The sequence below is a fragment of the Myodes glareolus genome, chromosome 14 (genome assembly GCF_982192425.1).
Source record: "Myodes glareolus chromosome 14, mMyoGla1.1, whole genome shotgun sequence".
In the NCBI taxonomy this organism is placed as follows: domain Eukaryota; kingdom Metazoa; phylum Chordata; class Mammalia; order Rodentia; family Cricetidae; genus Myodes; species Myodes glareolus.
Window position 1 is genome coordinate 71347424 of NC_142039.1, and position 9598 is coordinate 71357021.

Consider the following 9598-nt stretch of genomic DNA (forward strand, 5'->3'; position numbering starts at 1 on the left):
GAGATGTGGACAAAGTCTCTTACCCATAGATGTTCACTGATTGCTTAAATAGTACAAAGAGGGCGCAGCTTATGCGCTCAACAATGGGGGATTTTATCATATTAATTGTGGCACAGTGATAAAATGGAATATTATGTATTTATTGTTTCCAGTTGATGTATATGGCGAGTCTTTAATGATTTCCAAAATGATGTCAAAGAAGGGAAGGGACACATCATGCATCACCTGTGTAGTGTGTTTTTTCTTTCTGAAGAAGTATTTATTTCTGTGTATGCGTGTGCACACACGTGTGCCCCAACATATTGTGGATGTCAGGGGACAACTTGTGGGAGTCGGTTCTTCCCTTCAGGCCGTCGGCCCTAGTGGTCAGTGTTTGTTCAGGCTCAGTCATCTCTCCTGCCTCCCACAGTGTGTGTCCTCCCATTCAAAACATCCACAAAGAGGGGAGGAACTCGCAGAATATGTTTGAAAGTTCTACTGCAGTATGCACTATTTATTGCCAGGAGTAGAAACCAACCAAAAGTCAAAGCTTTCCCTTTGTTTCCCTGGGGATATGGGGATGCTTGGCTGCAGTCTTCACTTGGTCCTGAGTTCTGGGTTGGAAGGAATGACCCTTGGGGCAATGTTGGCACCCTGCCCATGATCTCCATGTCCTGGGTCTAATGGGTCACCTAATTTTAGTGCCGACTTGGGCAGCTGCTAAAGTGTGGCCCCAGCTGCTGGGTAGACAGTTGGGTGATACTGGCAATGTTGACAGCATCTCTGCCAGGAGGTGAGGTCAGAGCACAGCTTGGGACCTGGCAGGCTAAATCATAGAGGCCCGGGGGGGAGTCTCAAGTGTCCGCCACACAGAACATCACAACACACATTTGGAAAGGAATGGGCTAGCCCAGGTCCCTGGGCTCTGCTGAAGGCCACTCTACTGGAGCAGGGGAGAGAAGAGCTGCAGACTGGAGGCTCTGGAATGCCAGCATGCCAACAGGGGTTTCCAGTTTATGGCTTGAGATTGTCTCTCAGCTTAGACCCATTCATCAATTGGACTTGATGGAGACATGGAAATTTCCCCAAAGGTCTTGGTCCCCCAAACCCATCTGAGTGTGGCGTTCAGGACCTTTCTTTGTTTGGCTTCAGCCTACCTTTCTGCTCATGTACTCCCTACTTGACTATATGTTCTGCTCCCTTAGGCTTGAATGTTGTTCTTCTACCTCCTTTGCTCTCTTGTTATTTGTGGAATACCTGCTACAGACTGGGCGTGATTCTCCCTTTAGACTGCTATTCGTCCCGCAAAACCCGAATGTCTTATTCGACACGCCTTCGGCAGCACCATCTCCAAGGTATTCTCCATGATGATGCTGTCTTTATGTCTCACGTTTTCCAAGGGTTGTGTCTCCTTTTCCCACTGGGCCTTTGTAACCTTTCTCTGTTCCTGGTTCAAGGCATAATTCTCTGTACATATACATTGGGTGTCACATGCAGAAGAGGGTCATTAGTGAATGCTGGTCCAGCAAATGGGAGAACCCACCCCTCACGTTGTAAGGACATAGGAAAATGATAACAAACATTGTCAACATTGTCAACTTACACTGACCAAGGATGCTTCCTATGGCAGGCACTGTGCCAAATGCCTTCCATGTATTAACTGACTGACTCCCCCCCTCCACCAACCCCGGTGCCAGAAGCAGGTTGCAGCTCCCCTCTTTTACAGATGGGGAAACAGAGGCATAGGAATGGTAGTCCCATGCAGCCAGACTCTCTAGATTCTTTCTTACTGTGTGCAGCATCTGTTTGGGGAAGGGAGTACAGGTCTGGTCCCAGGGAGCCCTGGGCACTGACTGTTGGCAGAGGGCAGATGACTTTCCTGGACAAAAGCACCTTCTTGCCTCTCCTCCCATGTGATTCAACTATTCACACATGTACGAAGCAGTGCCGCTTGCTGGCTCCTTGCCAGGTTCTGTAGATACAGAGGACCCTGCTCAAACGGAATATGGTTCGCGTAAGCCTGGCCCAGGTCCCACTTGGTGCCTCCCTCTGCTTACATTTATTTTGGACCCTGAGGTGGCATGAGGCCGTTTCTGGGCCTTTGCCCACCTTCCTTCTGCCAGAGCTTGACTGTCTGATGTCTGGACAGGTGGACCAGGAAGCCTGTCCTGTGACTTAGTGACTTGAGACCAGGGAGGACGGATCTGGGGATTAGTGTAGCTCACAGCTGGGCTTGGTAACACACATGTTTACCACATCATCAGGAGGAGCGGGATGAAGGAGGAGCAGACACATGGTGGGGACCTTCTGGGCTTTGCTGTCACATCCTCCTTGGGTCAGGGAAGAGATGACCTAGATTCATACCAGTAGCAACGTTACAGTTATGAAGTGATAGTGAAAATAATTTCATGGTCCGGGGTCACCACAGTGTGAGGAACTGTACTAAAGGGTCTTAGCAGCACCGCCTTAGATGAAAGGTTGGAATGGAACTGGCAGGATGCTGCTTGGCTTGGACCACTGCAGTAAACCAATTCAGATGGGTTCTTAAGGCAGTGGGGATCTGGCCACTCAGAGATCTGCAAGTTTAGTGCAAAACCAGTGTGAACAGTCAGTCATCTCCTTCCTTTAGGCTCAGAGGGCCAGGGTCCATGTTTCTCCCCTGGCTTCCAATCATGACATCTCTTGGCATGCAGACCCCGTGTAGACCCACCATACGAGTTTATCTTCGTTTTCACCTGAAATCATCTGTCTGTGTCCAAATGTCCCTTTGCTCCTAAGGGTACCAGCTATCTGGGTTGAAGGACCTGCCCTACTCTGATATGACCTCCTTTCAATGAGCTGTATCCCCGGGCATTAGGACTTCAGCATGCCTCTTGAGGGACACACTTTATCATGGGACAGGCTGGCTGTTGACAATGCCTGGGAGGGGCTTTGTGGAATCGCTGGGCTGTGTCACCACCGCCCTTTCTCTGGAAAAGCTCTGGTCTGGCTGGAGGACTCTCAACTCTCAGCCTGGCTTGGACAGAGAGAGAGAGAGAGAGAGAGAGACAGAGACAGAGACAGAGACAGACAGACAGACAGACAGACACACACACACACACACACACACACATACACACACACACACACACAGAGAGAGAGAGAGAGAGAGAGAGAGAGAGAGAGAGAGAGAGAGAGAGAGGCTTGCTGAGGAGCTGGGGCTCCAGGAGGCCAGTCCCCGGGTTTCTTCCTTTCTGCCTTTCCTCTTAGAGATGCAAATGGCATCTGGGGAGGAATCCTTTCAAAGGATGAAAGCAGTTTTTAAGAAGACATTAATCTCTTCACTCACTTCCTTCTGATGGCTGGAGATGAGTGACAAGCCTAGTAATTGAAGATGGTGGAGCCGATAAAGCCGGCAGTAGCCTGGGGAAGGATGTCTTGGGCTGTGAATCACTGTGTGCTACATAGACTGCAGTGTCTCCCAAACGGCAGTGCTTGGGCCCTTGGAGCCTTTGGCTGGCATACCAGAGATGGAGCTGCACATGTGTATGTGTGGTGCATGTGTATGTGCACGCGCTTGTGTGTGTGTGTGTGTGTGAAGGCTTGAGGGAGCCAGTTGTCAGCTGTCTGCAGCACCCCGATCCAGGGGAATCCTCCGTGGGAGCAACAGCTGCAGACTGTGGCTAATACGGCAGGAGTCCCTACTGTGTACGCCGTCAGCTAGGCAGATGGTGCCTAGTACATAGTAGGTGTGATCATACAGTTATATCGGGCATGAGATGCTCAAGACAGACGTCTTGGAACCTGGACCAGGCCATGTGAGTCCCTTCCCCGCAATGTTCTTAGCCTCCCATGAGGCAGCCCTCAACAGTTAAGAGGGGACCCAGGGACTCTGCAGCTGTCAACCCATGGGATCTTCTGCCAGGGTACGTGCTCTCAGAGCAGACGTGCCCTTTTTAAAATTACACTTTTTTTTTTTTATCCCTTCTAGACAAGATCTCACTATGTAGCCCTGGCTGTCCTGGAACTCACTATGTAGTCCAAGCTGGCCTCAAACTCACAGAGATCCACCTGCTTCTGGCTCCCAAGTGCTGGGATTAAAGGTGTCTGCGACTCTGCCTGGCTTTAAAATGACATGTTTTTATTTAGTGCATATGATGACGCACATACATGTGTGTTCAGTGCATGTGTGGAGATCTGAGCACAATTTGTGCGAGTTGAATCTCTCCTTCCACCACATGAGTCCCAGGACTCAGGTCCTTAGGCCTGGCAGCAAACGCCTTTACCTGCAAAGTCTTCTCGCAACAAAGATCCCCAAACTTCTACAAATATCTTCGGAAGTCCTCTTTGGCTGTACTTGTGGGCTGTGCGAAATCTTATATGACAGTAGGCAGAGAAAGTCAGGGCTTAGACTCCATGGGCCCTACAGCCAGCTCGGAGCATTGATAGCCCTTTTCAGACAGGTTCCGCTTTGAGTTGGGGGTCTGAAGGAGAATGGAGCCCTCTCTGCTCCCCTCTTCCTTTCTAGTGTTGAATCCAAACCATCCAGAGAAGCACTGCTCTCAAATGGGAAATATCTTATAGGCAGCCTGTTGAGGGCCTGGGAGGGAGTAGAGGGCTGCACTGTGTACGTGTATATGTGTGTGTGTGTGTGTGTGTGTACACGTGTGTGTATGTGTGTGCGCAGGTAGATAAAAGGCGATGCTATTCCATTCAACCATTTGGTTCTCTCATCTATCTGTTCATTCCAAAGTTCAATGCTCTCCCTGGGGCTCCAAGGTGGGGAGAAAACTATCCTTGCCCTGCCTTTATGGAGCACACACCTGTGGGCACAGAGGTGGCCCTGACAATCATGTCAACAAACTTGGTGCTACTGAGCGTGGCTGGTGCGGGATGTGGTCTTGCAGCTGCCTGACCTGTGCAGGGACGTCACGCTTTCTGCTTAGCGGGAGCCCCGTGTTGGCCTGTGCATGGCAGAAGACAGTTGGGGTGCTCCAGATCCCAGGCATCTCCTAAGCCCCTGTGGCCCCAGAGCTCTAGGGAACATGTGGTTGGGGGGTAGGGAGCTGATGATAATAGAGAGACAAGTATCTGCAGCGTTGGATGGTGGCGCTACGTCACCAGGTTAGAGACCCATTTCTGCACGCAGAAAGGGCAGTGTAAGTTTGCTGAGATGCTTGTTCCTCTTCTGTATTCCACAGGCACCATTGGCCTCTGTGAGCTTATTTCCTGGGAGTACCTTCAGGGCAGCCAGGGACCTCTTCTGGAGGTCGTTATACAGGGACTGGTGGTACTGACAGGGCATAGGGACTCTTCCAGCACAGAGGTCTGGAAGAGGGGGACCTGGCTCAAGTAGCCTTCTCTGAAGTACCATGTTGAATCATTTGCAGCCTGACATATAACAAGCCAGTAACACTGATTCCATCTTTAACATTTCGTTGTTTTTTAAACATGATTTTTTGCTGTAACTCAGACTTTAAAAAAAATCTTGCGTGGAAATAGTGTCTCTGTGATGATGGGGTCTTTGGCTGGCTGCCCTGCATTTTCAGGCCCCACTTCTCTTTCCAGGACAAACCCAGAGGGTTCTCCATGTCTGGGAGCTTCCTCCTGGGGAAAAAGGCACGAGAAAGTTGGCTTCCCTGGAAGAGAGTGCTGGTATTTCAGAGGACCTGCACGGCCGGCCACCTGCAAGTCTGAGCGGAGAGGATTCTTCCTACAGCTGCCAGCCCGGCCCTGAGAGTCTTTCCACTCTTCCCAGGGCCAGAGGCCCTCCACTGAAGCTGCCTGGACTAAGGACAACCTTTCAGGCCAGGAAGAGGTCAAGAACCACGGGCTGCTGGGGTCGGGGGTAGGAAGAAAAGTCTTAGAAGCCAGGGTCCCCAGCAGCCAGCTCTAGCAGCTGGGCGTGTATCCGAGTCACCAGGGAGCTATGTCGTGCTGGCTGACTGCAAGCCATGTTGGCAGGGCCTAGACTCCCGGGCCTGATGCTCGGTATGCTGTCAGCACTCGGCAAATAATAAATAATAATAATATCTCCAGCATGTTTGGGGAGCCCAAGGGGGAAAAGCAACACAGAAAACATGTGTTTCATCTCACAGCGGGTACTGGGAAGCTGATGTCTGCTCAGCATCTCTTCAAATGGATTTGGGGGAAGCCAGAGGCCCCTCAACATCTGCAGCTTTGAGTAGGAAAACCAGCAAGGTGCAGGGCCTGTGCTGGGAATGGGGTTGCAGGGGAGCTGATGGGAGTCTCTGACCTGCCCTTTGTAACAAGAGCAGGTTGTCCTTAAATGTCCCGAGACTTGGGAGATTGTCATGCCTGGATCCGTGCTGCTGTGACTTCAGACTAGTTGCTAGGCCACAAGCCACTTCAATTTTCCATACTTATAAAATGAGAGGACACAGCCAGTGCTGAGTGGGTCCAGTGGTCCTTCAGGCTCTGGTCACCGTCAATCCACAGGGGGATGCCCACGATTGGTCTTGTGGATAAAGATCATGAGAAGTGAGACAGTGAGAAGCTGACAGTGTCCTAGGTCTAGGGCAGGGTTTACAGGACCTGGGGCTGCCGCTGACCGTGCAGTGCTGCGGACACCCACTGCGGTGAGCTGATCCTCACGGGACTGTGGAACCCCAGGGAGTGAGGGTTGGAGGTTTACTGCTTGGTGCCAAGACCCGCTGGGGACTCTCGCATAGGTGTCGTCCCCTTGGCACCTGAGCATGAGGGCTCACTTGGTTTGGGTTGCAGTTCCTGAGGAGGCAGAGAGACTGGGGGCCTGGGGGAGAGCCCAGCACAGTCCCTTGTGATCTCCATCTCTCAGGAGGGTGGGGAGGAGCTGCAGCTTCAGTGTGGGAAGCTGAGAGAACGGAATCCCTTTCCCCAGAGAGGCTGGGTTCCCTTTCTTAGCTGGCGAAGTAGGGCTAGAATTCCAGGCTCCCTTGACAGGGTGACTTAATGTGCTCTGAGGGTCAACAATTCTTGGGGAGAGATGCTCCTTCTGGGTAGGAGTCAAGGACCAGCCTCGGTATCTCTCTCTCTCCCCATTCCTAGATTCTCCAAGAGGAACCTTGTCATTACTTACCATGGGTTTCCTGGCTGCCTGAAGAAGGCCGCACCTCCCGGGTGGGCCAGGAAGCCTAGACGCTGTCCCCTATGGCCCGGCTCAGTGTGGTGCCACAGGGGATGGGCCACTTGTCAAATGCTATTGTTTAATTTTCTTCGCTTAGACTCTGCTTGTTCCGACACCCTGCAATGACACGGGTGTTAAGAGAGCACCAGGGACTATAATTATCGGGGTTGAGAGACGAGAATCTCCTGGAGCTGCAGCAGCTGCAGGCAGGAGCTGTCGGCTGATCTATCCCCAGAGAGGAGCTGCTCTGGCCGGCTTAGTATCCGAGGAGCCTCGGGCTTCAGGCCCTTCATCCTTGCATTTGCCTGGCTGCAGCCCCCTGGGTGGTGGGTTTCTGCCCTCTGCTGTCACTTGTATGGGGTGTGGTCCCCATTACTTGGGGGGCCTGAGAGGAAGCACAGGCACCTTGTGTGGTCCTGTGAACTTGTCAAGTTGGCTGTGTAGCACTGACCGCATAGGTGCTGGGGGTGCCGGTGTGTGATGCAGTGTGGCCACAGTTGGTGAGGGCCTTTACTCAGGACAAGTGTGAAGTCATGCATGTAGGTTCAGGAAGTCAACATCCTCATATATGTGACAGGCCAGACTCAGCAGCAAGGATTTAGTTATAAAGTTGGGGTCCACTAGCCAGATGCTGTGTTGCTTAGTAAACACTCACAGAGACCACCTCCAGGTACATGCATGATTTGCTTAGAGTCTAAATTATGTGAATCCAGGGTGTTCTGTGGTTGGGCCTGGAGCTATGAGGAGCTGGTGTATTTGGGGGCGGGGGATACTCTGGGGTCCAAGGCAGGTATCAAAAAAAGTAGCCAATGACTGGACTCAACTCTAGGTAAAGTTTGGCCCCAGCTCCTATTGTGTGACCCAGAATGAAGGGAAATGGTGTTAGGGGCTGTATCCTGGTCACTTGGGGCTCTGGCAGGGCACAGACCTTCAGGCCATGTCCTGTGGATGGGTCTCTTGTTTCTCTTTCTCTCTCTGTCTCTCTCTGTCTCTCTGTCTCTCTCTCCCTCCCTCCCTCCCTCCCTCCCTCCCTCCCTCCCTCCTTCCTTTCTTCCTTCCTTCCTTTCTTTGTGAGTCTAGGTTTCTTTCTGGGACAGGACCTACGGTCCTGCTTTCCTTGGACTTTCATGGATGGTATGAAGGAAACCTGGGCTGTGGAGCATAGATGGGGGCTCTAAGCATTTTGTGGGCACAGGATGTAGGCACATTGAGCAGGGCTCTATTAGAAGTTCCATGTTCATGGAGGAACACTCCTAAGACTTTGTCCCCAGTGGAACTCTGCGACCTCAGGAATGTGACTATGTAGTATGTCTGTAGAGCTGGGGACTGGTGCTGAGCGTAGAGTGTCAGGGGACATGGGCGCTCTTGTGGAGGTCTTCTTCTGGTCCAGCTCATTTGAGCTTCCATGTTGACCGAACACACAGTAGGTCTTTTCTTAGTCAGCATGTTCAGTGGGCTCTGCGGATGCTGCAGACAGTTGGCAGTTGGGTGACCCTTATTTTCCAGAACCAGTATTGGGCTTCCTGAGGGTCCCTGGCCTCTGGGCTTCCTCTGGGGCCAAAGGATGGGGTCTGGGGAGGAAGGAGAAGCTGGGGCTCACGGGGAGCATCAAAGGGCTGGTGCGAGGTTTATTGGGGTCTTTACTGCCCTAGCTTTCATTATTTACACCCTGTTGGTTCTAGGAGCTCCCGTTAAACGTGTAATAAATATAAAAATATTTTACAGGCCAGTGAAAATTCCACAGCAAAAATAACTCTATAAAGAGGGATTTTGCCCTGCCCTGCCCGCTGCTGAGTTCTGTGTGGCATTGCTTTGAGCCTGCTGGCTGGCAGCAGGACAGTGAGGGAGTTGCTCCCCAGTCGTGGCAGGGGGCACAGCCACTGTTTGTTTCATACCTTTGCAGTCTGTGGGTAGGGTTGCTCCTCCCGGGCTGAGCCTGCCAGCTCTCCCGCACAATGGTAAGAATGCCTGGAGTAGGGACTGCATCCCCAGTTGGGTGTGGAGGGCTGGGGACCGTGGGAGGGAGGGAGAGACAGGCAAGAGCTGACCTGGCACCTCCTGTGCTTGCTGGGAAGTTTTAGGCGTGGTAGTGGCGTGAGGTGGGGTGCGGGGTAGAAAGGCGGAAAAGATATTGGCAACAGAATGGTGATTTGGAGGAAGGGCTCTGGGGTCAGATGCCTGGGCACCGGTGATGCTTCTGAACTGGGTGACTTTTGGGCTCAGATTCCTCTCTGTAAACTTCCTCTCACAGGACTGCTGGGACGCTCTATTCATGCAGGATGCCCACGCCCAGCCTGCCTAGGCTCCTTCTGGTAGAATTCTCCGGACTCCTGAACGTGTCGCCAACTTGGAATGGGACAGTCCTAGGATTCTCATCCCTGCTTCATCTGACTTCCCTAATTCTGTCCATCCTGACCCAAAATGGATCCAACTGGGTCTGGGTGAGGACTGTGGACAGACTCATAGCTGACATCCTGGTTCCCTTCTGTGGCCTAGAGTCAGCCCGTGGGTCCC